At 37.7% G+C, this 25,645-nt stretch overlaps 1 long non-coding RNA gene across 1 annotated transcript; it reads left to right on the top strand.

Annotated features, from left to right (window-relative positions):
- Positions 1–225: 225 nt before the first annotated feature.
- Positions 226–4,660, top strand: LOC147519085 (uncharacterized). Its single transcript, XR_015214185.1, has 7 exons — positions 226–533; positions 694–732; positions 823–992; positions 1,229–2,275; positions 2,638–2,873; positions 4,003–4,099; positions 4,359–4,660. It is a non-coding gene; the product is annotated as an uncharacterized LOC147519085 (long non-coding RNA).
- The last annotated feature ends 20,985 nt before the right edge of the window (positions 4,661–25,645 follow it).

The following is a 25,645-nucleotide window of genomic DNA, read 5'->3' as shown; positions in this document are numbered from 1 at the left end:
GTAAACTGGTATATACCACTGTTCCGCCAAAAATAGTGGCTTATAGTCATTTACCACGGTACAAAACACTTTTTTTATTTTGGAACAAACAAATACCACTATTTTCGTATAACAGTGGCATATAATACGACATATACCACGGTACTATCAAATATAGTCTAAGTTATTTTCGTGTATTTGCATACCCCACTGTTCCCTTGAAACGGTGGTTTATATTTTGGCCAAAATTAACCCACCGTGGATAAAGCCAGTTCTAAAAACAAAAGAACAGAAAAGAAGGAAATAAATAAGGGAGGAAAACTGTTCGGTCTGCAAAACCCCACTTCTCCTTCTCGACTAATATAACTAGGGCTTCCACATCCATCTCTCCCGAATTTATAACAATGGCGTCGCTGCCTTCCCCTCGCCATCTCTCTATTCTAGGAATTTTAATGGCTGTTCAATCCAAATCTCTCGCCCATTCTATTTAATTTGTCACTTGATCAATTTCGTTTTGTTTCAGAATCAAAGAAGCGACATCATCATTTTGAGATGTACGTGTTTGGTCACTGCTTGCTTTGAAGCATTTGTATAATCCGTGTTTGTCTGCTCCTTCGTAAAAACCTTGTTAGACAATTAAATTTGAAAGGGTCGGACACTTCTAATGGGTTCTCTTTGTTTTCTTCTTTGTTGGTTTGGGAACATTATTTGCAGTTGTACCAGTCTGAAACATAGATTGCACGCTCTATATAGGTAGCTTTAATTTTCTTGTTCCTGACTTCTTAATTTGCTTAACTGAATTAATGTGTTGGTTGGATGGTGTACTCTTATCTCTTAAAGCAGGCAACAACAAATGTAATGGCAAAGTGTTTGACTAAAGTTCACAATAAGGGGGGATAGTGTAATGGTTTTCACAGCCGTTGTTAAGAAGCCCACCTGAGGCATACAAGAAATGAAGTAGACAAGAATATTGGGAAATGTTTGTGCAGTCAAGATTATCAGATGAGTTTCAGGTATGAATATAATTACTACGGGATTCTTATGGTATATATTTTCTTCAATTTAGGATGCAACATAGCTATGTTTTGTACTTCCATATATTTTTATGTCAACATGAAATTTGGACTAAGGAGGGGTGATAAGCTCTAATTCTTGCAATGGTTATTGGTTAGTGAAATTCTTTGGTGATATATAGATTAGGACAAGTTAGGTGTTTGCAAAGATATTGTTGGCTTCATGACTTTGATAGGCACTGAATTTATCATCTTGCTGGATGGAGACTCAAAGGTGTAGGGAGTGAACCTTGGGAGTAAAGAAGACACTATTCCCTGTATGTCTTGGCACCATCCCACTTATGGTTTTTCTTTAGGAAATAATATATTGTTTTTGGGTTTTTGTACTATTGCATCTTAGTTGGATATTCTTCTGGTATAGGGTGATGTATTGTCTAATATGACTTGATTGAATTCAAATAGTTTTGAGGTGCTGGTATGCTTCTCATAAATGTTTTACTTGCTTCTCATAATCCTTGACTATTGAGACCATAACTCCACAAGTTCAAGTGGCTAGACCAAAAGTTGAGGTTTTTTGTAATCGGCTATCTATAATAGTTTAAGTAAATTGGTATGTATTTCAAGCACAATAAAAGTTAGTTATTCTACTCTGTTAGGGCCTCCTATGGCTGTACTGCACTGTCTTCTAGCTCAAGTTAATTGTAGTTAGAGTTGAATGGCCGGGATGGCTTACACAAAAAGTTAGTTCTTAGAGTCTATTTTCAAATAGACCAAGTTTCATAGCATTTGAACATCAATGTAAGGAGTTATGCTTCCTAAAAGATGGGCTGTTTAAACTGAATTTTTCTGCTCGTTTTACTTTCATTTCTTGTGAATTATGTTATATATGTAGACTGTGTTAATTACTAGTTTTCATTATGTCTTCCCTTAACTTAATTATCAGCAATAGGAGCATAAGTAGATAATACCTAAAATGTACGCTTGAGATAAACTGTTCAAGGTATACATATAAACCTAAATAGGGTATACGTATATGATTACGAACTATTCAGGGTATACACTAATCATTTTACTATATCTCTTGTTTATACTGTGAAGCTTATGAGATAAATTTCAGTACACTCAATTGTTCAGGTTGAATTTGTAGTTTAGGATGCATTTGTTCTAGATGGGTAGTCACTAATTCCACCGAGGCAGAGCATCTGATTCATGCCTGGATGGAGGACAAGGTAAAAAAAAAGATTAGCTTATCACGGCAGTGTACGCGAGCCCTTGTTTGCTATGTAAGTTTTTTGCAGTCTTATGTTTTTTTAGTGGCATTTTTCTGGTCAAGTATGTTGTGATGAGCTCGGCAACATCAATTTTTTATAGTGCTGGCCTGGGGTTGCTTTCTTTTTAAGATATATTGTTACTAATAGATCGACCAGGTTTGTTTTAGCTTCCATTTGCAAATTAAACTACTGAACTCGAACACCTTTTTTTTGGTGTTTAATATATTTTATTAACCTATGTAGACATTGCATACAGTTGCGATAGCAAATCTCGTGAGTGCAACTTCTTGTATACAATATCTTGTTCTTGCTTCTTTGGACCACGACTTCTCTTCATATTATTTAATTATGTCCTTTCTTTTTATATTCAACAGAAGCGACTACCAAAAGCATCCAAGAGCTTCGTATGCTATTTTTCAATTTATGAGAATCTGGCATACACTTAGGGCTGTAAACAATCTATCTTGGAATACAAGTTCAGGAGTTCGATCCCAATTCTGGAACTCCACAAGAACTAATTAATGGAAGTTGATAAATCTCGTGAAGTTTCAAAACCATCGGTTCGAGATGAAAAAAATAGTTCGGATCAATCTCCTCCACGAAGCTTCGTGTACTTCGATGAATCGTTTATTGCTTACATTGCATGTTCATCTAGAATGAGACCAAATAGATCTAGATTAATGTTCCCCGCTTTTTAGTGTTAAGTTGGGTCCATGGCTTGCTAGTACATTTTGATGCATGAGAATTGTTTTTGGGCAAATCCTAGGTTTATAGAAGTGGTGTTTTTGTTTTAAAGTATTTTAAAACCTTCTATAATAGTTTTGGTAAATTAATCTTTTCACATTGGCAAGTTCTTTTCAGAAACCCCACATTTTTTGGCTTTAGAATGAGTTGGGCCATTACTTCCAGTAATAGGCCTAAGGTGGATTTAGGGGTGCAATAGAACCCACAGGAAAAAAGGGGGGGGGGGGAGGGAGTGCTGGAAAGGGAGAACACTCTCTCTCTCTCTCTCTCAAGGGGTTTCTCTTCCTTGGTCTCCCTCTCACAATTTCGAGGGTACACTCATCCACCTCGATATAATTAATTAATTACATGAAAAGCAAGAGTGGGCAGCAAGAACACAGGAGAAGAAAGCTTTGAATGAATTGGTGCATCTAATTTTTCTTATTTTAATCTTGTCATATATTGGGTTTCACTCTTTGCTGAAAGGTTTTACAGGAGTTTGTTGGTTAAAAGTATTAAAAGGTGACTAAGGTCCATATCTATTATCTTTGAACGTCTTTTGTATCTATTTTAGAAAGTTTTATAGTAAGTACTATTTCTTAAGGATGTAAACTTTTTGATAGTTATGGGACTTGGATGTATATATTTAACTTGTGTTTTCGATAATGACTTTGTACGAGGTGCTTGGATGATCTGGCATTAGTCGAGACATTCAAATATTTTGGCGTACTAAGTCTTAGTGTTGCAGTGATCTCATTTTGCAAACCGGTTACTTAACTGCTCTAGCATTGGTCGAGACGGTTAAGTAGCTGGGTTAATCAATGAAAAGTATATTGCTTAAATTTTCAGATTATGACAGGATTTTTATTTATGAAATGTTGAAAATACAGAGGAGATTCTGCAGAAATTTTTCCAGAAAAAGTCATGTATCTTAGGTATATAGTTGTTTGAGATTTGGGGCGTGACACTTTCCTAGCTCGATAGATCATTTTGTTGTCATTGGGTGTGCTGTGTAGGGTATCAATTCGATGAAGGGGGAAAAGCAAGAAGACCAAAAGAAAAAAAAAATTGCATGCTCTCTAATTTGACGATCATCACTGCTATTTGAGGAAGGTATTATCCGGATTCTTTATGCTTATATTATCCGAGCTCTATGTACTTGTAGCATATTTATTTATATCATGCATTCACTTACCTTCGTCTATTAGAAAGGTGCCAAATGTTGCATTTTTTTTTTGTAAGCTTGCTTGTTAAAGAGTCCACGAGGCTAAATTCCTTAAATGAATACATGTCACCGATTTTAATTGTTTTGATCCTTGAATGAGTACTTTTTTATTTTATTTTTTTAATCAATGACTATCTCTTTTTGTAGGGTGACCAAACTTTGTTTAATCTTGGCTAAATGTTCTTGGGACGAGAATGCCAACATAGAGGAGGATGTTCTTGGTGAAGTTATTTGGAATACAAAACAAAATGGAATAAGTTGGTTTGGAGGTTTTTTTTATAATATATTTGTATTGATTAGAATATGGATTTTCGATTAGGAATGGATTGTTTTCAAATCGTGTTTAGAATTAGTCATGTGGTGGACCATGGTGTTTTGAATATGTGATGAAGTGGAATGTGATATGCCAGTTTTATGAAGTTATTAGGTGATTTGGAATATTTAAATAATCAAGGATTTTTTTTTTTAAATAAAAAAACTTATATACCACGGTTTTGGAAGAACTGTGGCTAATATGGAGACTTTATACCACGGTTTCCCAAAATAGCGTAACTTTGTAATGGTCATATACCACGGTTTTGAAAATTTATTACCACCGCTTTTACACTAAAATGATGGTTAATGGGTACAAGTTTATACCACGGTTTTACTTGGAAGTATTTACCACCCGGTGATACCACGGTTTAGAAACAAATGGTAAAGGCTTTTACCACTCTAAAAAAAGGGTATATATGACCTTTTCTCGTAGTAGTCTTTTACTACCACAACTTATGTGATTGGCCCTTTCCGGGCGTTTGCTTAATCTGAATGGCCTTCGGCTTCCTTACGGCGTTTGATTAAAAGGTTGAATGGCCTTCGGCGTTCTCCTGGCGTAGCCGAATAGTGGCTTGATTATTCCGTTCGCAAAATAGAGCGATGATACGCAATATTTTTATGCGAATAGTGGCGGTGCTTACATAGATTTGGCTTCCGTGTGAGGATTTACGGTGTCGCGGCATCCCCCGCTTCGGGGTGGTTACGCCGCGAGTGGCTCATTATGTAAAGGGAGGCATGTGGATGTACATGTTAAGTTGGGTAGCGATTGTGGTAGCCGGGAAACTAGGTAAGACATAGATCTGACGTGATTTTAGGGACACAAAAAAGCTGAAATAATCTAATTATGGTAATATGTTTGGTTGGTTATTTGTTTAGTTAGAACCTAAAAAAGCCCTCGATGGAGGAACTACATGCCTTATTTATGATGTGTATAGTTTGTTGTGTGGTTAGTGGGAAGTTAAAGGCCGATGGAGGAACTACCTGCCTAGATTATTGAACTTAAGGATGTTGTATTAGTCGTTTAAAAGTTAAAGGCCTCGATGGAGGAACTAAGCGCCGCATGGATTGTGTATGTATATGTATAATTATATGTTGTATTTTAGGGCTACTCACAGCATTTTTATAATGTTGACCGATTTGCATGTTTGCTTATCGTGTGTTCATTCAATGAACATAGTTGATAAGTTTTGACGGTTTAGTGTTGAAGAAGGTTATCGCGCTTGGGTTTGCATTAAGCGTTACATCTCCTCGATACGTTTTGTTTTTCCTCGAGGTGATATAGCTTTTTTTTCAGTCTAGACAATGTTTTTGTATTCTCATTTGTATATTTTAATTAAAGAGTTATTGAAAAGAGATTTGTAACCTAATCTTAATTGGGAATTTTTGTAATGAAGAGGACTTTTGTATAATTGAAATTTTTATTGGTTTTAATTATCCGCGATATTTTAAAAGCTGTTTATGGGTTTTGGAAGTGGAGAGTCGTCACACCTCGAAATCGAAGAGTCGGGGAACAAATAATGTTTTTCGAATTGCACCGAAATTGGTTGTGACAACGGCAATAATGTCATACCCCGAATTTCGGCGTAATTCAAAAAACATTATTTGTCCCTCGACTCTTCGATCTCCAAAGGTGTGACGACTCTCAACTCCCAAAACCCATAAACAGCTTTAAATATGCGGATAATACAAACCAATAAAAATTTTAACTTAAACAAAAGTCTTCTTCATGACAAAGATTCACAAATAAGATTAGGTTACAACTCTCCTTTCAATAACTCTTTAATAAAATTTACAAATGAAAATACAAAAACATTGTCTAGACTGAAATTCTATATCCCTCAAGGGAAAACAAAACAAATCTCGAGATGCAACGATAACGCAAAACCACAAGCAAAGCAGCCAACCTTCTTCAACACTAAACTCTGTCAAAACTTATCAACTATGTTCATTGAATGAACACACTCGATAAGCAAACATGCAATCGGGTCGAGATTATAAAATGCTTGGTGTGAGTAGCTCTAAAACAACATATAGTTATACAAATATATACATAATCCATAATGACGCTTAGTTCCTCCACCGAGCATTAACTTTCAATGACTAATATAACATACTCAAATACAATAATTAAGGCGGTAGTTCCTCCAATCGAGGCCTTTAACTTCCCACCAACCAACCACACAACAAACTATACGCGATCATAAATAAGGCATGTAGTTCCTCCATCGAGCGCTTTAGGTTCTAACTAAACAAATAACCAACCAACATATTACCATAATTAGATGATTTCGTGGCTTTCTTTGTGTGTCCCTAAAATCACGTCAGATCTATGTCTTACCTAGTTTCCGGCTACCACAATCGCTACCCAACGCCAACATGTACATCCACATGCCTCCCCTTACATAATGAACCACTCCGCGCGTATTAACCACCCGAAATGGATGCCGCATAACCGTAAATCCTCACACGAAGCAATTATGTAAGTAATGCCACTATTCGCATAAAATATCGCGGCGGCCTCGTTCTATTTTGCGAACGGAATAATCAAGCCACTATTCGGCTACGATTGCCCAACACATGGGTCAATCAACATCTCATATATATATATAACATCTTATATATCAACATCTTATATATCAAGCCACTATTCGGCTACGATTGCCCAACACATGGGTCAATCAACATCTCATATATATACAACATCTTATATATCAAGCCACTATTCGGCTACAATTGCCCAACACATGGGTCAATCAACATCTCATATATATACAACATCTTATATATCAAATCATACACACAGTATGGATCACATGAGTTGTGGTAGTCGGGGTTCTAGGATTTTCGTTCGTGAATTTATTCAGGGTGTCATACATTTATGACTCATAAACATTCCACTATATCAATGTGCGGTCAATTACCTTATTTGCACTAAGCCACAATATTTAGAAATATCTCGATTCTATCTAATAACCAATTTCATTATTTCATGTGCCAATATATTATTGTACTTCACGCCACAAACCCGTGGGGAAAATATCTACACATATTATACTACCTCATAGTAGCATCTCACATATAAAATAATAAAGCTTTTATACATCTATGTCTCCAAAACTATTGCATTCAATATATATATCCCAACATATTACATAGTGTCACAATATCAACGTCAAACCTTAATTAGATAATGACAACCAAATTTATATAAGCTTCCACAAAGATTTCAACATTTGATTTGTCCATACAATTTACAAAAAAATGTAGCACAATTAAACAAATCTACAAATCCACAATCAAAGCCCAATATATATATGTTTTACACACTACTTCACGCCAAATCATAATTAGATAATGACAAACAACGTTATATAATGTTAGACAACATTTTATTATTACAATAGTCCATAAAATCAAATATGAGAAAAACTGGAAAAAGTCAACAGTCAACGGTCAAAGTCAACATGACATGGTCAAAGGTCAAAGTCAACCGTCAATAGTCAACGGTCAAAGTCAAAGTCAACATGTCATGGTCAAAGTCAACATGCCATGGTCAAAGGTCAAAGTCAACCGTCAATAGTCAACGGTCAAAGTCAAAGTCGACATGTCATGGTCAAAGTCAAACTTGCATGGTCAAAGTCAAAGGTCAAAGGTCAAAGTCAAACTGTTGTTTCTATGTTCAACAGGTTCATAGTCATAGCCATGGTTCACGGGCTAAGGTCAGGTGCGTGGCTCGTGGGCTCATGACCAAGGTAATAGTTCGGACCTAACTGGCCAAGCCCAAACCTTATAACCCGAAGTCCACACATTTAAAGACCCATTAGATCTATTTTAAGTCCCATGGATCGCCCTAAAACAATATTAGAAACCGCCCAAAAAACAACCGAAGTTCGCCCGAAAATTGAAACCTAAACCGCCCAATCAAAACAAATGAAACGGGCCCATAGAACTAAACCAAATTGGTCCAAGCTTAATTGAACCGGTCCTACCCCGATAACAACTTAACTAAAAACCGCCCAACCAAACTAAATTAGAACTGGCCCCATCTAAAAATAGAACCGGCCCAACTTAAAAGATTTGGATCGGCCCAAACTCACCTAAGGCCCAAGGCCCAGTTCGGCCAACAGTTCTTCTTCCTCACCCATTCTCTCCTCCACCACCACCAAAATCCGGCCACCACAATTCCAATCGACCACCCAAACAAACTAATTGGTTTTAACCCTTGCAAAAACCCCTATAACATTAACAAAGCCAAAAATCCCAACTCTTAAATCCACCATCTTCTCCAAATCTAGATCTAAAATCTTCGGCTGCCATTAAAGGTTCTTCCACCTCCACTGACAAACCCCACCATCCCTACTACCACCAAACATTATCAAACAACCCACAACCATATCAAACAATCAACAAAACAATCAAAACATAAAAACGATTTCTTGGAGGGCGCCCTCAGTGCGCCATTAATGGCTTCCACCACCATTCAATGACCCCCCACGACTCAAACAATCTACCTTAGTCTAGGCAAAAGCCCAACCCTCCAATCATACTCAAAACAGCCCCAACCCCCTACCTAATCGACCATGCTAAACCCGACATTCATCATATATCAACAACCAATTAATATTAACATCACAAGATATAAAAGGTTTAATCAAATCCATCGGGACGATTTGTCCGACGCCATTAGCGCTCTGTCGAGCTTTCGGCCAGTTTTAAGGTATACTGATTCAACAAGATGAATAAAGATGAGTTTCAAAAGCGGACAGAAATGCTAATAACAAAATACTGAACCGAAATATGAGCGTAAACTTTTAATAGTATACTTATACACTAAACTATAAATCCGGTGAAATAGCAAAATAGCTACTCACCTGTATGAATAGCTCCTACGAATTTCTCCGAGTCCGAGCCGTCTCGCTCCACCCTCCAGAAATCCAGCTTTCACCTCTGCCTCCATTTTTAATATATTTTATTCTCCATGAACCCTATTTTCCAGAACAATGTGTTTATATACTTGGGTCCTAAACCCAAGCCAACCAACTTCGGGCCCAAAACCAGCCCACGGTCCCGATCCAATCCGACGAATTTTGAAAATAAATAAATAAATAAATAATTAAATAGATAAAAACGTATATTAAAAATACGGGCGTTACAAATAATACCAAAGCTTGGGTTACTAAATTCATTAACTGGTGCCATAGCAAGGACCAAGAGATAGTGCAGGCTGGCTTTAAAGCTTGCTACCTGTTGTACAACATATAGATAACAATGAATGAAGCCAAGTTTGAGCATAGGAGGCCTAACAGAGAAAAGACTATCAGAAGAAGTGAGGTGGAGGCAGACAAGTGCTATACATGACTGGTTGTAGAAAATTCTGATACTAATCTTTCTAAACATCCTAACAATTACTTAGAACAAGTTGAGCTAGACTCTTTAGATTCCTTGTTTCCTATTATCCCTAATGATTGTATTATCATCAGGTTCGATGCTTCCTTCATGACCACAACTGGATGGGCAGCAGTTGGAACCATTGCCTGGGACAATGAAGGCAAAGTAGTAGGAGCAGCAGTAAGAAGATTCAAAGCTAGGTCAGCAAAAGAAGCCGAAATAGTGGCAGCTGAAGTGGCTATTTTGCTAGCAAAAGCCAAAGGGTGGAATGTCGTTCGATTGAAGGAGACCGCGCGGAGAGGTTATCAAAGCTTTGAACAAATCCAACATGTTCTTGGGTTTTTGCTTGTTTAAGGGATTATGTGTTAAACTTGAGTACTTCACTTTTGTTTTGTAAATTTAGCTGGATCAGTAGATTGGTTAATGGAGAGGCACACAAGCTGGCGAAATGGACTTACCAGCAGCAGCTTGTGAGTCAGCTACTAAGCTGCCTACTGACAAACAATGATGTGCCGGTTTCCGACAACCACCTGTGAGACCAATTGTTCCCTTTGCTGAACCCCCTTTATTGGTAGAGAGAGACACCCTTTTGTCATGCATTAGGTAGTTTCCGAAAGGCACTTCTTGTGGCCGTGATGGTCTCCGAGCTCAGCACTTGTCTTGTTGGATGCCATGAGTACGTGGTGCTGCAGCAACTATATCGTCTGATTTGCTAGATGCATTGACCCCTGTAGTGAATCTTTGGTTACAGGGACGATGTCCACAGCCGTTAGCGGAATTCATAGCGAGTGCTCCGCTTACTCCACTTCTTAAGTCGGATAACGATATTCGGCCCTATAGCCGTGGGCATGGTTTGGCGCCGTTTGGTCTCAAGATTGCAATGAGAGGAGTTTCCGAGATGTGGTTGGATACTTACAGATTTCCAATGGGGTGGGTTTTGCACGCTGTCAACCGATGGTGTATGCTAACAAATGATAATAGCTCTTTTCTATGCTTTGGTAGATTTTCGAATACTTTTAACATGGTTGATCGGACCATCATGTTGAAAGAGGTTCGTAAGTAGCCGATGCCCAGCCTATTGCCCTTTGGGTCGAGTACTTGTATTGTCAACCTGCGAGGTTATACGTGGGGGATGGTTACATATGGTCTGCTACTAGGGTCCAGCAAGGCGACCCTTTGGGTCCCCTTCTATTTGCATTGGTGTTGCATCCTCTGATTCTACAGATACAGTCCAGTTGTCAGTTATTGCTATAGGCATGGTACCTAGATGATGGGACTTTGATTGGGGATACAGAACAGGTGGCGACAGCTTTGGGTATGATTCAGGAAGAAGGACCTTCTTATGGGTTGGTTCTTAATGTAACTAAAACTGAGATATTTTGGCCATCATCGATCCACGCCGCTCTACTCCCTGGCCTCTTTCCTTCGATTTGTCCCATCCTCGGCCAGGGTCGGGTTGCTTAGAAGTCACGATTAGCACGATGCATCTTTTGTCATTGGTCTTGCGCGCAAGCGTATTGATAAGGCTATGACTCTGATGGACCGTTTAGCTGTATTAGAAGATCCACAGTGTGAGTTAACGTTCTTATGAGCTTGTGTTGGGCTCTCTAAGTTGGTCTTCGCAATTCGTACTTGTCCACCATCCTTTTTCAGAGAGGCAGCTGAGACTTTTGATCGGCATCTCTGCAGTGTTCTCCAAGGTATTGTGGTTTTTGATGGTCCTGCCTTCAATGATCTACAGTGGCGTTTATCGACACTCCCATTACGTCTGGGTGGTTTAGGTATTTATTGTGCCATTAATGTCTCTACATTTGCTTTTGTGGCATCCCGCTTTCGACTTCGAGCTTCAAGACCACATTCTTAGGAGTTGTGGTACGGTGCCTTTGGATGAGATTCTTGATGTCGCTGCTAGCGATGCATTAAGTCTCCGCCACCGATTTTGACCTCAATTATCCGGGCTCACGAATGCTACCGCCCCTCAAAACCACAAAAGTTTTGGTGGAAGCATTCTATGGTAAGATTGTTGCTGGTCTCGAGAGGGAGTTTGATTTATCTGTTCGTCAAAAGGCAGTTATGGGATGCTTGCAGTCAGAACACGCAAAAGATTTTCTACTTGCTATTCCGATGGAGGGACTTGGACAACGAATGTCGACGGTGGAGTATCGTTCTATTCTCCGATACTGTCTCATGATTCCTTTGTACTCTGACGGTGGTTTATTCCCTGTTTGCAAAAAGAGTAGATTGGATGCTTTTGGGGACCATGCAGTACACTGTCGACATTTTTCAGGTTTCAAATACCGATATGATCATGTTAGAGACATTTTATGTGATGCATTTTGGAGGGCTGGGGTACAAGGGAAGAAATAAGCTCTTGTTAACTTTCTCACTGATCCGAATGAGGGAAGATCGACTCTTCGGCTTGCGGATGTCTTGATTTATAGTTGGTCTGAGGGAAAACATGCATGTGTTGATGTAACTGGAGTCTCTCCGTTGGTATGGTTGGGGAATGGTGACTTTGAGGTGGGAGAAGCAGCTAAGAGAGCAGCGACAGAAAAGACGGTGAAGCGTGAGGAAGCTTGCAGGGCTAACCAGCATTGTTTCATTCCGTTTAGTTTCGACACTTTCGGTTTCTTGGAACAACAATCATTGAGAGCTTAAGAGACTTCGAAAGTTATGAACGAAGAACGCTATGACAATTTGGTTTAAACGAGTTTGTTTTTAGAAGGATAGGATTTGCTATTCAGAAAGGACTTGCGGCACAGCTTGTTGCATGCTTGTTCTAATTATTTGTAAAATTCTTCATCAGTATCAATAAAATTTCCACTTAAAAAAAAAAAAAAAAAAAAAGATAGTGTATAGATAACATACAAAAGCAACTAGGGCAAAACAAAAATAAATATAGAAATCCTCTGGACCACTAATCTACCATGCGAGCTTCACTATGCACGGGAGTGCACCGCTCATCAAAGACACCCATCTGAATGCAAAAGCCCCAAAAGAAGTGTCACACCAGTCCTCCCATATCTTGGACCAAAGGAAGGAAACATCCTTTGATCAAAATAACAACATCGTCCACAGATGTCGATCTATAATCAAATTGTGCCCTTCATTATGTTGTCTAAGTTTTCATGAGTACAACTAAGGATATATATAGTTTATAGATATAGTGAGTACAACTAGGGATCATTTTTCTGAATGAAAAGCATCCGAGGTCCTTACAAGCGTGCATGAGCCGAGGGGGGCCTAAGTGCATACGCTCACCCCGAAAGTTTTGGTAGAAAAAGCAATTAGTATTGATAATTCTGTAAATTTTCACTTTCCTTAAGGCTTCAAAGATACCCATTATGCTTTGAATTGTCAATTATGCCTACAAAGAGTAAAATAGTAAGTGTCTCTAGTTAGATAGGCTAAGGTTTTAAAAAGTAATTTTGGAATTTATTAGTTGTTTGACTTGAACCCGACGATTTGAAACACAAGTGCACATGGGTTTCACACTTTCACGCATTACACTTTACACTAGTGCTATTGTAAGTTTGTCATATGAATGTTTGCATGCTCCTCTAACCATCATAGGCCATGTGGCATTATATTTTGACAAAAGAACAACAAAAAATGAGAGCAAAAAAAAAGAGGAAAAGAGTATAGATATTTAAATGCACCTTATCAATTAACAAAACAAACAATTTGATGAACTAACCTATGCAATTAATGATTTTGTTTACTCCTTAAGAAGTATATATTAGGTGTGAGTTACGATTGTTCTTTCAAATTAAAAATTTTTATTACGTAAACTTTAATATGATTTTGAATTTGAAAATTGACAAACTAAACTAATAAGACAATTGTTTTTGCATAAGAAAAAAACTAAAAAGAAAATTTGACAAATATTAAACTAAAGAAAAAAAGTAAAGAAAATACGTGTACACTAATTGAATTGTGCTGAAAATTTGTAGTGCTAATTGGCTTACCCTGGAATAAATTCCTGGCTTCCCCACTGCTTACAAGAATGGGATGATACATTAGATAGGCATGTTTATGAATTATAATCCAATATCTTTACGCCTATTTTACTTACTTTAATTGACAGAGGAACAACATCAGCTTTGAGATCACCCAATTCGTCGAAAAAAGCTTCCAGTATATAACAGAAATTAGAGGCATCGCGTTGGTCTTCAAACGCTACAATATAAGATGGGAACCATCATCCATTTGTTAGAAAAATGATTTGCTCAAATCCAATTAAATATGAATGAGTAGTTTGTCTCCCAAGTTACCCCACTTAAGATGAAATGGGTTTTTTCTTGAAACAGTACGTAATATGAGAAAAACCTTTTCAAAATGATGCATTTGTTTGAAACAAGCAACATGCCGAAAAGGTGCGACTTTTTAAATGTGCACCGGTTTGAAAGTGCATCATCATGCGAAAAGGTGCAACCTTTCAAATAGGCAATCGTTCAAACAGTGCTATATGCGAAATGGTGTGTCCTTTCAAACATGTGACTTTTCAAAGAGTTGCTTACTTTTTCCCAAGAGTCACCGTGTTGTTTTGAAAAGGCACCACTCACCTATAAATAGTGAATGAATTTGGAGAGAAAAAGACACCGTGATCACACGAGTTCGATCTTTCTCTCTCCCTCCTCGTCCTTAGTCAAATACTATGTTGTGTTCATTTGAGTCTATAGAATTGAAGTGCTAGCTTTCTATAGAAGGAAATCCGTTCTATCTTGGGAGATAGTTTCCCATCAACCTTCAAGCACCGTGTGAGGGGGGAAAATCTGTCTTAAGGACATAGTGTATCTACACTAGGCTCGGATTTAATTAAGAAGTACAAGACACTTACAAGACAAAAGGTTTGTATAGTTTGGTAATTGGTAAAGAGTAAGTACAATTAAGTTGTATATTCCTAACAACTTAAGACAGATTTCTTTTTTCTTCTTCTTCTTTACGAACGTAATTTGTTTTGTTTTCTTTTTCTTTTTTTTTGTTTAAGGAAATAACGAAGGTGTGTTTCTATTTTAGAATAGAAATGACAACACCACCGTGTTCTCCTATTCATGCTGTTCCTATTTCATTTGTTAGACCTACTAGTTCGCTGAATGGTATGAACATTTTGGTCCCCGATGACGACCTTTATGTTCGTAGAAGTGGAACTCAATAACTACGGTGTATACTAGCAATGGTAGATACCGGTTCAACTCATAATGCTAATCTCGAGTATGTATACGAGGCTATTGGATTGAAACTAGCAGAATGTCACAGTGCTCTATGAGAGGCTTGAACCAAGAAGTTTAACCGTGAAAGGACTCGCTTTGGAAGTTGACATTAAGATGCACAACTGGCGAGGAAAGGTAGACCTGATGGTAGCTCGCTTAGACCATTTTCAAGTCATTCTTGGAATGGACTTCTTGAAAGCAAACAAGGTGGTGGTAATGCCACACTTGGGGGGAATTATGATCCAAGATTCCGAGAATCCTTGCTTCATTCCAGATGTTAGGAATGGCTGGTGCTAAAAGGGTTCTAAAAATATTGTATTATTTGTAAGATGTATGCGTTTTACTATTGCGCCAAAGAGTGCCAATAAAGAAGATTGTTTAAGATATTGTTCTGTAAGCATACTTGTAAGCAAAATTGAGGTCTTAGAAGTGTTTCGACACTATATGAATGATATGTGACATTCTTTAACAAGACGCCTCACTTGCTAAACATATATCTAAATGGTTTTCCAATTTATTGACTTTGTCATGAGAAATTGGGAAAATATGGGGGATTATGAATCTCCTTGAATTAATTAATTCAAAATTGGAAATTTGTTGAAGCATTACTCAAAAGACATCAAATGTGGTGTTTTACTCTAGGAGAGATGCATAAATTTCTTGGAAATCCTCAAAGCAAATGTGCATAGCGAGGTCCACTATGGAATCAGAATTCATAGCATTGGACAAGGCTAGAGAAGAAGCAGAGTGGCTTCGAAATTTCTTAGAGGATATTCCAAACTGGGCTAAACACATCGTACCCGGTGTGTATACACCGTGATGTTCCAATCTGCTATTAGGTAGAGCCACGAGTAGCATGTATAACGGAAGTCTCGACATATACATCGTAGACATAATACCGTTAGACAATTGTTCTCAAATGGAGTTATCTCAATCGACTATGTAAGGTCAAAAGATAACATTGCGGATCCGCTTTACAAAAGGTTTAACAAGAGAGCAAGTAGAAAGATTATCAAGGGGAATGGGCTTAAAGCTTTTGAGATAATCAACCAAGAGTCATCATAATGGAAAACCAACCTAGTTGACCGGAGATCCCAAGATCTAGGTTCAATGGGCCAACCAATTATGTTTGTGACTCGCTTAGCACCGGGAGTAATATTATACTCTAACCCATTCCTATATAAGACAAAGGCATATCCGCCATGAGAACCGTGATAAGTCAAGCTTTTAATGATTTACTATATCTTGGAAAGTTATGTTATCCAAGTGGAGTATTGCAGGATATTCTTTATAGAAATCACCTATGTTAGTGCGAAGTGGGGCCGCTTCTATGAGAATTTTAAAGACAAATGTCTCAAAAGCACTATCTGAAACCAAGAAGTGTTCAAGGCCAAAATGAACACAAACGTGAGAACCAACAGTATTCGAGACGGTACTGCGTGAAGATGATTGTCTAGGTTTATACAAACGGCTGACAGTTCAAGGACATTAATTGAAGTCTACTGATCGTCCAATTAAATCCGATCGTCTTTCACTAAGGCAAGTTCAAGGCCTCCCATGCTACTTGACCTGATGCGGTATCTTTTCATTTGTAAAAGAACAGAAATCCGATGTTTATGATAGAAGAAGCCAAATTTTCATTCATGTGGAGGATTGTTAGAAAAATGATTTGCTCAAATCCATTTAAATATGAATGAGTAGTTTGTCTCCCAAGTTACCCCACTTAAGATGAAATGGGTTTTTTCTTGAAACAGTACGTAATGTGAGAAAAATCTTTTCAAAATGATGCATTTGTTTGAAACAGTGCATTATGCCGAAAAGGTGCGACCTTTCGAAATATGCACTGGTTTGAAACAATGCATCATGCCGAAAAGGTGCAACCTTTCGAAATAGGCACCGGGTTCAAAACAATATATATGCGAAAATGGTGTGTCCTTTCGAAACATGTGACTTTTCAAAGAGTTGCTTACTTTTTCCCAAGAGTCACTGTGTTGTTTCGAAAAGACACCACTCACCTATAAATAGTGGATGAATTTGGAGAGAAAGATACACCAGATCACACAGAGTTCTGATCTTTCTCTTCTCCTCCTCGTTTTCTTAGTCAAATACTATGTTGTTCGGCCGAGTCATAGAATTGAAGTGCTAGCTTTCTATAGAAGGAAATCCGTTCTATCTTGGGAGATAGTTTCCCATCAACCTTCAAGCAATCCGCGGGGGGGAAAATCTGTCTTAAGGACATAGTGTATCTACACTAGGCTCGGATTTAATTAAGAAGTACAAGACACTTACAAGACAAAAGGTTTGTATAGTTTGGTAATTGGTAAAGAGTAAGTACAATTAAGTTGTATATTCCTAACAACTTAAGATAGATTTCTTTTTCTTCTTCTTCTTTACCGAACGTAATTTGTTTTGTTTTTTTTTTCTTTTTGGTTTAAGGAAATAACGAAGGTGTGTTTCTATTTTAGAATAGAAATGACAACACCACCGTGTTCTCCTATTCATGCTTTGTTCCTATTTCATTTGTTAGACCTACTAGTTCGTTGAATGGTATGAACATTTTGGTCCCCGATGACGACACCTTATGTTGTAGAAGTGGAACTCAATAACTACGGGTGTATACTAGCAATGGTAGATACTTGGTTCAACTCATAACGCTAATCTCTCGAAAGTATGTATCACGAGGCTATTGGATTGAAACTAGCGAATGTACGTGCTCTATGAGAGGCTTGAACCAAGAAGTTTAACCGGTGAAAGGACTCGCTTTTGAAGTTGACATTAAGATGCAATAACCCGGCGAGGAAAGGTAGACCGATGGTAGCTCGCTTAGACCATTTTCAAGTCATTCTTGAATGGACTTCTTGAAAGCAAACAAGGTGGTGGTAATGCCACACTTGGGGAATTATGATCCAAGATTCCGAGAATCCTTGCTTCATTCCGATGTTAGGAATGGTCGGTGCTAAAAGGGTTCTAAAAATATTGTATTATTTGTAAGATGTATCGTTTTACTATTAAGCCAAAGAGTGCCAATAAAGAAGATTGTTTAAGATATTGTTCGTAAGCATACTTGTAAGCAAAATTGAGGTCTTAGAAGTGTTTCACACTATATGAATGATATGTGACATTCTTTAACAAGACGCCTCACTTGCTAAACATATATCTAAATGGTTTTCCAATTTATTGACTTTGTCATGAGAAATTGGGAAAATATGGGGATTATGAATCTCCTTGAATTAATTAATTCAAAATTGGAAATTTGTTGAAGCATTACTCAAAAGACATCAAATGTGGTGTTTTACTCTAGGAGAGATGCATAAATTTCTTGGAAATCCTCAAAAACAAATGTGCATAGCGAGGTCCACTATGGAATCGAATTCATAGCATTGACAAGGCTAGAAAGAAGCAGAGTGGCTTCAAATTTCTTAGAGGATATTCCAAATGGCTAAACTCGTTAGCCGCATTGTGTATACAACGTGGGATGACCAATCTGCTATTGGTAGAGCCGTAGTAGCATGTATAACGGGAAGTCTCGACATATACATCGTAGACATAATACCGTTAGACAATTGTTCTCAAATGGAGTTATCTCAATCGACTATGTAAGGTCAAAAGATAACATTCGCGGATCCGCTTACAAAAGGTTTAACAAGAGAGCAAGTAGAAAGATTATCAAGGGAATGGGCTTAAAGCTTTTGAGATAATCAACCAAGAGTCATCATAATGGAAAAACCAACCTAGTTATTTGGAGATCCCAAGATCTAGGTTCAATGGGCCAACCCGAATTATGTTTGTGACTCGCTTAGCAATGGGGAGTAATATTATACTCTAACCCATTCCTATATAAGATGCGGTGCATATCCGCCATGAGAACCGAGGATAAGTCAAGCTTTTAATGATTTACTATATCTTGAAAGTTATGTTATCCAAGTGGAGTATTGCAGGATATTCTTTATAGAAATCACCTATGTTAGTGCGAGAAGTGGGGCGCTTCTATGAGAATTTTAAAGACAAATGTCTCAAAAGCACTATCTCAAACCAAGAAGTGTTCAAGGCCAAAATGAACACAAACGCGTGAGAACCAACAAGATTCGAGACGGTGCTGGCGTGAAGATGATTGTCTAGGTTTATACAAACGGTGACAGTTCAAGGACATTAATTGAAGTCTACCGATCGTCCAATTAAATCCGATCGCCTTTCACTAAAGGCAAGTTCAAGGCCTCCCATGCTACTTGACGTCACGCGGTATCTTTTCATTTGTAAAAGAACGAAAATCCGATGTTTATGATAGAAGAAGCCAAATTTTCATTCATGTGGAGGATTGTTAGAAAAATGATTTGCTCAAATCCATTTAAATATGAATGAGTAGTTTGTCTCCCAAGTTACCCCACTTAAGATGAAATGGGTTTTTCTTGAAACAAGACGTAATGTGAGAAAAATCTTTTCAAAATGATGCATTTGTTTGAAGCGATTGCATTATGCCGAAAAGGTCGCGACCTTCGAAATATGCACCGGTTTGAAACAATGCATCATGCCGAAAAGGTGCAACCTTTTCAAATAGGCAATCGGTTGAAACAATCTTATATGCCGAAATTATGTGTCCTTTCGAAACATGTGACTTTTCAAAGAGTTGCTTACTTTTTCCCAAAGAGTCACCGTGTTGTTTCAAAAGACACCACTCACCTATAAATAGTGGATGAATTTGGAGAGAAAGATACACCGGATCACCGCGAGTTCTCTTTCTCTTCTCCCTCCTGTTCTTAGTCAAATACTATGTTGTGTTCATTGAGTCTATAGAATTGAAGTCTTGGCTTTCTATAGAAGGAAATCCGTTATCTTGGGAGATAGTTTCCCATCAACCTTCAAGCACCGTGAGGGGGAAAATCTGTCTTAAGGACATAGTGTATCTACACTAGGCTCTGGATTTAATTAAAAGTCTGAAGACACTTACAAGACAAAAGGTTTGTATAGTTTGGTAATTGGTAAAGAGTAAGTACAATTAAGTTGTATATTCCTAACACCATTTTCAAAGAATGTAGTCCTCCAGGTCCGTCACTTTCAGAACTTCTACGCAGAAGAATTGCCTGATGAACAGAAAACAGAAAGAAGATGGCCATTAGTGGCAAATTTTATTAAAAGAGCCTATTACATGTTAAAACACATTGTCATGAAATACAGCCTTATAACTTCATAGATTTATTAGAAATAACAGATCCACATTCGAATGGTATTTGAAACATAAATGAGACAAATTATACTATCTTTAATAAAGTAAATGGGGACATATTGCACCGTTAGGTCTTCATCATCTAATAGAAATAATCAGCTGAACAATGTTAGGCGCTAGTCATGGTCTCTTGAAAAATAATGCATCGGCCCAGATGGTTCACAACTTCACATATAATTTGGAATTCAGTGTCACAAGATGAATGAGCATATATGCATGCATTTGGGCGGAAGTAAAAGAGTTATACAAGATGCTTTTACACAGGCACCTTCATATTGTACTCACGAGCCAATACAAATGGCAATCTCTCCTTGAGTTTATTTAATATTCTATTGGCATGTAAACTGATTCTATAACAAGCAAATGCAAATGCCTTTCACTTCTTTAAATTGAACATTTGTTTTGGGGCTTGGAGAGCTCTCTGTCTTCATCCTGTTTGAATCTCTTGGCTCTACCAATTCATCTTTACTTTCTCGAACAACGCCTATATCATAACAGTAACAGAAAAGTTAAATATGTCCGTGGAAGTGTCAAATCTTGTACTCTAACTTAAGAAATGAACACTATCATTTTTTCAGTTTATACTTTTCTTCATACACAATTACCATGAAATAAAGCGGCAGAAAACACTAGAAGAATACTTCGAGCTAGCAGATGACTTGATGGTTAGGCAATTCCAGGACAACTCTTTCATAAATTATCATAATATCAACAGTATTGGATGAGATATCCCACTGAGATGCAACAAGGGCAAACTATATAACAAAAAATATACAAAGACTAACTGTCGCTTAGAAGAAGAACAATAAAAAAGGAGAAACTGGGATCATGCTTGGCCAAGCAAGGAATCCCTTCTAAACGGTCACCGAAGGGTGTCTCTCCAATCCCCCAAAACTTCGATCAAAGGAAAGTGAACCCTTTGATTGATATAATCATCTTTGCCATAAACATCAAAGTGTCTCTTAATTCTTTCTAGTTCCATGACATCAACTTGCTTAATAATACTTGTTGTGAATATAAAACAAATATTGATTTCAGATCACACCGAAAAACTAAACAAAACATACCTCTTTTTTTTTAGCAGTAAAACGTATTTATTTATTCCAAGACAAGATCAAAATTACAAAAGGTTAAGCACACCCTAAACAAAATATACTCTTCAAGTTCACATAACAATGTTATCCCAATTACAAATGAAGTCTTGAAATCTGAAGTCCTTCAAAACTGCCACACCCTCAGACCAATTATAGAGTACTTCCTTAATCTCCAACAGGACTTTAAATGCTTCATTGTTCTTTTGCTCAAATATTTTCCGATTTCTTTTATTCCATAGAACCCAAACCATTTCTCTACATAGGTGCTCAGCAATCCACCTTGACTTTGGCGATAAAACATGTTTTATCGTGTCCCCACAAAGTGCATCCTCGATTATAGTTGATAGTGTCCAAGGCTTGTCCTCTTAGCAAAATAACACCGGATGAAGATATGATCAACATCCTCTCCAATTACTCCACAAAAAGGGCATTTATTATCAATATCCATTCCTTTTAGCGATTAGCTCGTCTACAGTTTGAACCCTCCTTAGAAACATCATCCAAGTGAAGAATGCCACCTTTAAAGGAATAGAAGACATCTAAATCCTCCTATATGGAAAATCCACTATAACCTCTTGGGTTTCAACGCTCTTCTCGTATGATTCTTGGTGAGAACCCCATACATAGATTTCACCATGAACACTTGTTTTATCCCACCTCCAAAGTTGCGCATCTTCTTCCCCAAACTTATCCTACTCTTGATAAATAGTGCCCAAGAAGTTCACGAAATTTGATACCTCCCAATCATTTAGCCCCCTTCTCAAAGTAACTTCCCATTCCATCCTATTCAAGCTTCTTCTAGCATCTTACCTTGGCATTTGTGTGCGTCACAAGATCACATATTGTGGCATATTGCTCACAAAGTGGTCTCTCTTCTTCTAGCCATGTGTCATGCCAAAAAGATATGGAACTATTCTCCACCTGGTAGTATTATAACCACTTTGGAAAAAATTCCCACCCATTCATGATGCTCCACCATAGTGTAATACCATTAGGCCCCAAGGTTGCTTAGCCGGTTTCCATTCACTTTCCCCTCCCGTATTTAACTATTACCCTCCCCAAAAACATTCCTTTTTCTTCTCCATTATCTCCACAACCATTTTGGTAACAATGCTTCCTCATAGCAAATAAGACCTTACAGTCAACACCCCCTTCTTCCTTCCTTACTAAGGCAAAGCCTATCCCATCTAACCCAATGAATCTTCTTCTTATCCTCACTACTTCCCCACACAAATCTTCTAAACACCATCTCTAATTGGTCAATCACACCTTTAGTAATGTGAAAAAAGAGAATCCTAATAGTTGTTATAAATAAATTGACAACCATTTATACAAAGACAACCCTTTCTGAGATTGTGACTGGACGACACGTATTTCTTCACAGTTCATTTGATTTCCTACTTATTTTAGGAGAAGTAACAAACACGCTTTATTACCATCTTAATAGGCTAAAACCAATATCTTGGTGTCAACAACGACGATGCAATTTTACCTCCCCAAGATGAGAAGGATCAAATTTTCACCTTTAAATTCATTAAGTCACGCCTTCAATTCCAACTACATTCACATAAAAATTTCAACAGTAACAATCTACTAAACCTATCTGTGCATTCCCATATTTTCTAGCTACATTAAGATAAAGTCTTCAATATATAAAATTTTGTATATGAAACTATTTAAAACAAACAATATGATCTTCAATCCTTACCAAACCTGGAATTGTTTTTCTCAGTTTTATCGCATACCTTGCCTTGTGTTAAATACTATGTTTTTTCCATTAAAAAGTTGAAGCGTACTTAAGGAATGAGAAAAAAGAACACAAAATCTAATTGTGTTCACATGATTTAACAACTATATGACAGATTGCTTTTTTAGTTTATAGAACATAAAACCTCTGACAAACACAGTAACATGGCGCCTAGGCGTTTGTGGCAGTCCCCTGCCTTGCTTCCCGTAAGGCCTTTGACAGCATAGCCAGAGACTAAGTACAGAATCTGGCTTTGGTCACTCCGTGACAGCAGGGTGTTATTTGTGTGTTTTTTAAAAGTTTTTTCAGTGATAGAAAAAATCAAAACCAAAAGAGGACTCAATTAGGGGCTTTATCCACTCTTTTAAATCAATTAGTGAGGCAGAATTGACCCAATATATTATGCTACTTATTGCTTAATTTGGTAGATTGGACAAGCTTTGAATTAGACAATTAGATTAAATTTGGTGGAGAATGTTAATTTTCAATTGTAAAGGTATATTTAGAATTTTTTGTTTGATGTAATCTTCACGTATCCGTATCTGCGTGTCAGTCAGATTGTATCTGTGTCGTGTGTCGGCAAATTTAATAGATCCCGGGTCCAAAATCTAGTTAATTGCTAAACTTGTGGAGGCTCTAGGAGGAGTCTCAACCTTCTTATGAAATTCGTTCAATTCCTCAGCATCTGTGGACGAGGACCAGGTGAAAGAGATGCTCCCCAAGACTACTGCAATTTTCAGTAAATATTCAAAAATTTTGAGTTCAAGTTCACCGCTTCCGTAGAAACATTCAAGCTCAATAGATTTGAGATGATATAGTATGTTCTGAGATGAAATCACACCTCCGGAATCCTCACCCTCTCTTATTGTACATGAGTGCTCCTAATCTCAAGAACAATAGAGTTAGCCACCCATTTCAAAGACAAGTTGGAAAACGAACTAGGAATTGTAGTAGCTAGCAAATTTTAACAAAATCATTGTTACAATTTGATAAATTAAAACTAACCTTAATTGATAACAAGAATGAAACAAAAGAAAATTTAAGTATTTGGTTAATACCTCACTTATACTTAAGACGAGAGACACCACATTAGGGGCCAAACTTGTCAAGTTCGGTAGAGCACGCATAAAAGAATGGTTACGCCAGTGGCCCAGCTCCAAATGTATTAGGCTAAGTCTAATGGTTTGGTGCGCCATCCCGCCAAACCACAATAGCATAGTGTATACAGTTAGCGGCTTAGCGTTTCCCAACCCAATGGTTATTTTTTTTTTAGGACTCTTCAACCGCCATTCCCACAGTGTGGTGGAAAAAAATAAAAAAAAAATTTTTTTTTAGGACTCTCAACCGCCAGTGTCTATGGCGGGTATTTTTTTTTTTTTTTTTTTAGACTCTCCAACCGCCATTCCAACATGCGTGTGAAAAAAAAAAAAAAAATTAGGACTCTCAACCGCCAGTGCCTATGGCGGGTAGGATTTTTTTTTTTTTTTTTTTGAGACTCTCCAACCGCCATTCCCACAGGCGTGTGGGGAAAAAAAATTAAAAAAAGATTTTTTTTTTTTTTTTTTTCTCTAGCCGCCATTCCCAAAGGCGCAGGTTTAGATTTTTTTACCCGCCACTTTGAGTGGCGTGTAGACTTGACGCTATCTTGTTAAAACTGACGCTATATATAAGTAAACTTATACCGATAGCGTTGGCGGGTTAGCGTTTTGACGCACCATTGGATCAAAATGTCCGTGATATTTGGTGTTTTGCCGCACCATTGGACTTAGCCTTAGATTAGGCATAGTGGCCTCCAGATACAACAATCTCTTGGGACTCTAAACCAGCCTTTGAAAGAAAAAAAAAAGTACGGATTATTATAAAAATCAAGTATCAACCCAAACAAATTAAATTTCAACAAAACATTTAGCCCATTCAAATTTCTCCAAGCAGATAAACAAGAGAGTTCAATATCATACCCAGTCAAGAGATAGTTCAAGAGTTTGTATTATTGAGACCTTTGAATATTGGTATCACCGGGAACGAATCGGGCAATGTCTCAAAGTGTAAGTCAATCTCAGCATTAATAAGAGAATCAAGATTCTCTAGAAAATAATCCTTGAAAACACTACCAATGAGGCAGAGTGATTTAAGATCGACTAGGAGCATGTATCTTGATCACACAAGAAAGATTTTTTAAAGCGCAAAAATTTGTCATCACTGTAGTGGTAGGATCTGGGAGGTGACAGATCAACGGTGAAGTGAACTTGGGGTAACATATACTGCGAAGGTGCGGTGCACAGGATCGATTCGTGAACCCTAAGTTACTGTACGGCAATCCTACTCGTGGAGGTAGGCGTGCTTCGAGATCAAGGGACAGATGGAGGGCGGGGAAAGAGAGAGGGGAGAAAGAAAGGGGGATTGGATTGGAAAAAGGAGGCGAGAGCTAGCTAGAGAGAAAAAGAGAGAGAAAGAAA

The sequence above is a fragment of the Coptis chinensis genome, chromosome 2, assembly GCF_015680905.1.
Source record: "Coptis chinensis isolate HL-2020 chromosome 2, ASM1568090v1, whole genome shotgun sequence".
NCBI lineage: Eukaryota > Viridiplantae > Streptophyta > Magnoliopsida > Ranunculales > Ranunculaceae > Coptis > Coptis chinensis.
This window is presented reverse-complemented; position numbering and strand designations above follow the sequence as displayed.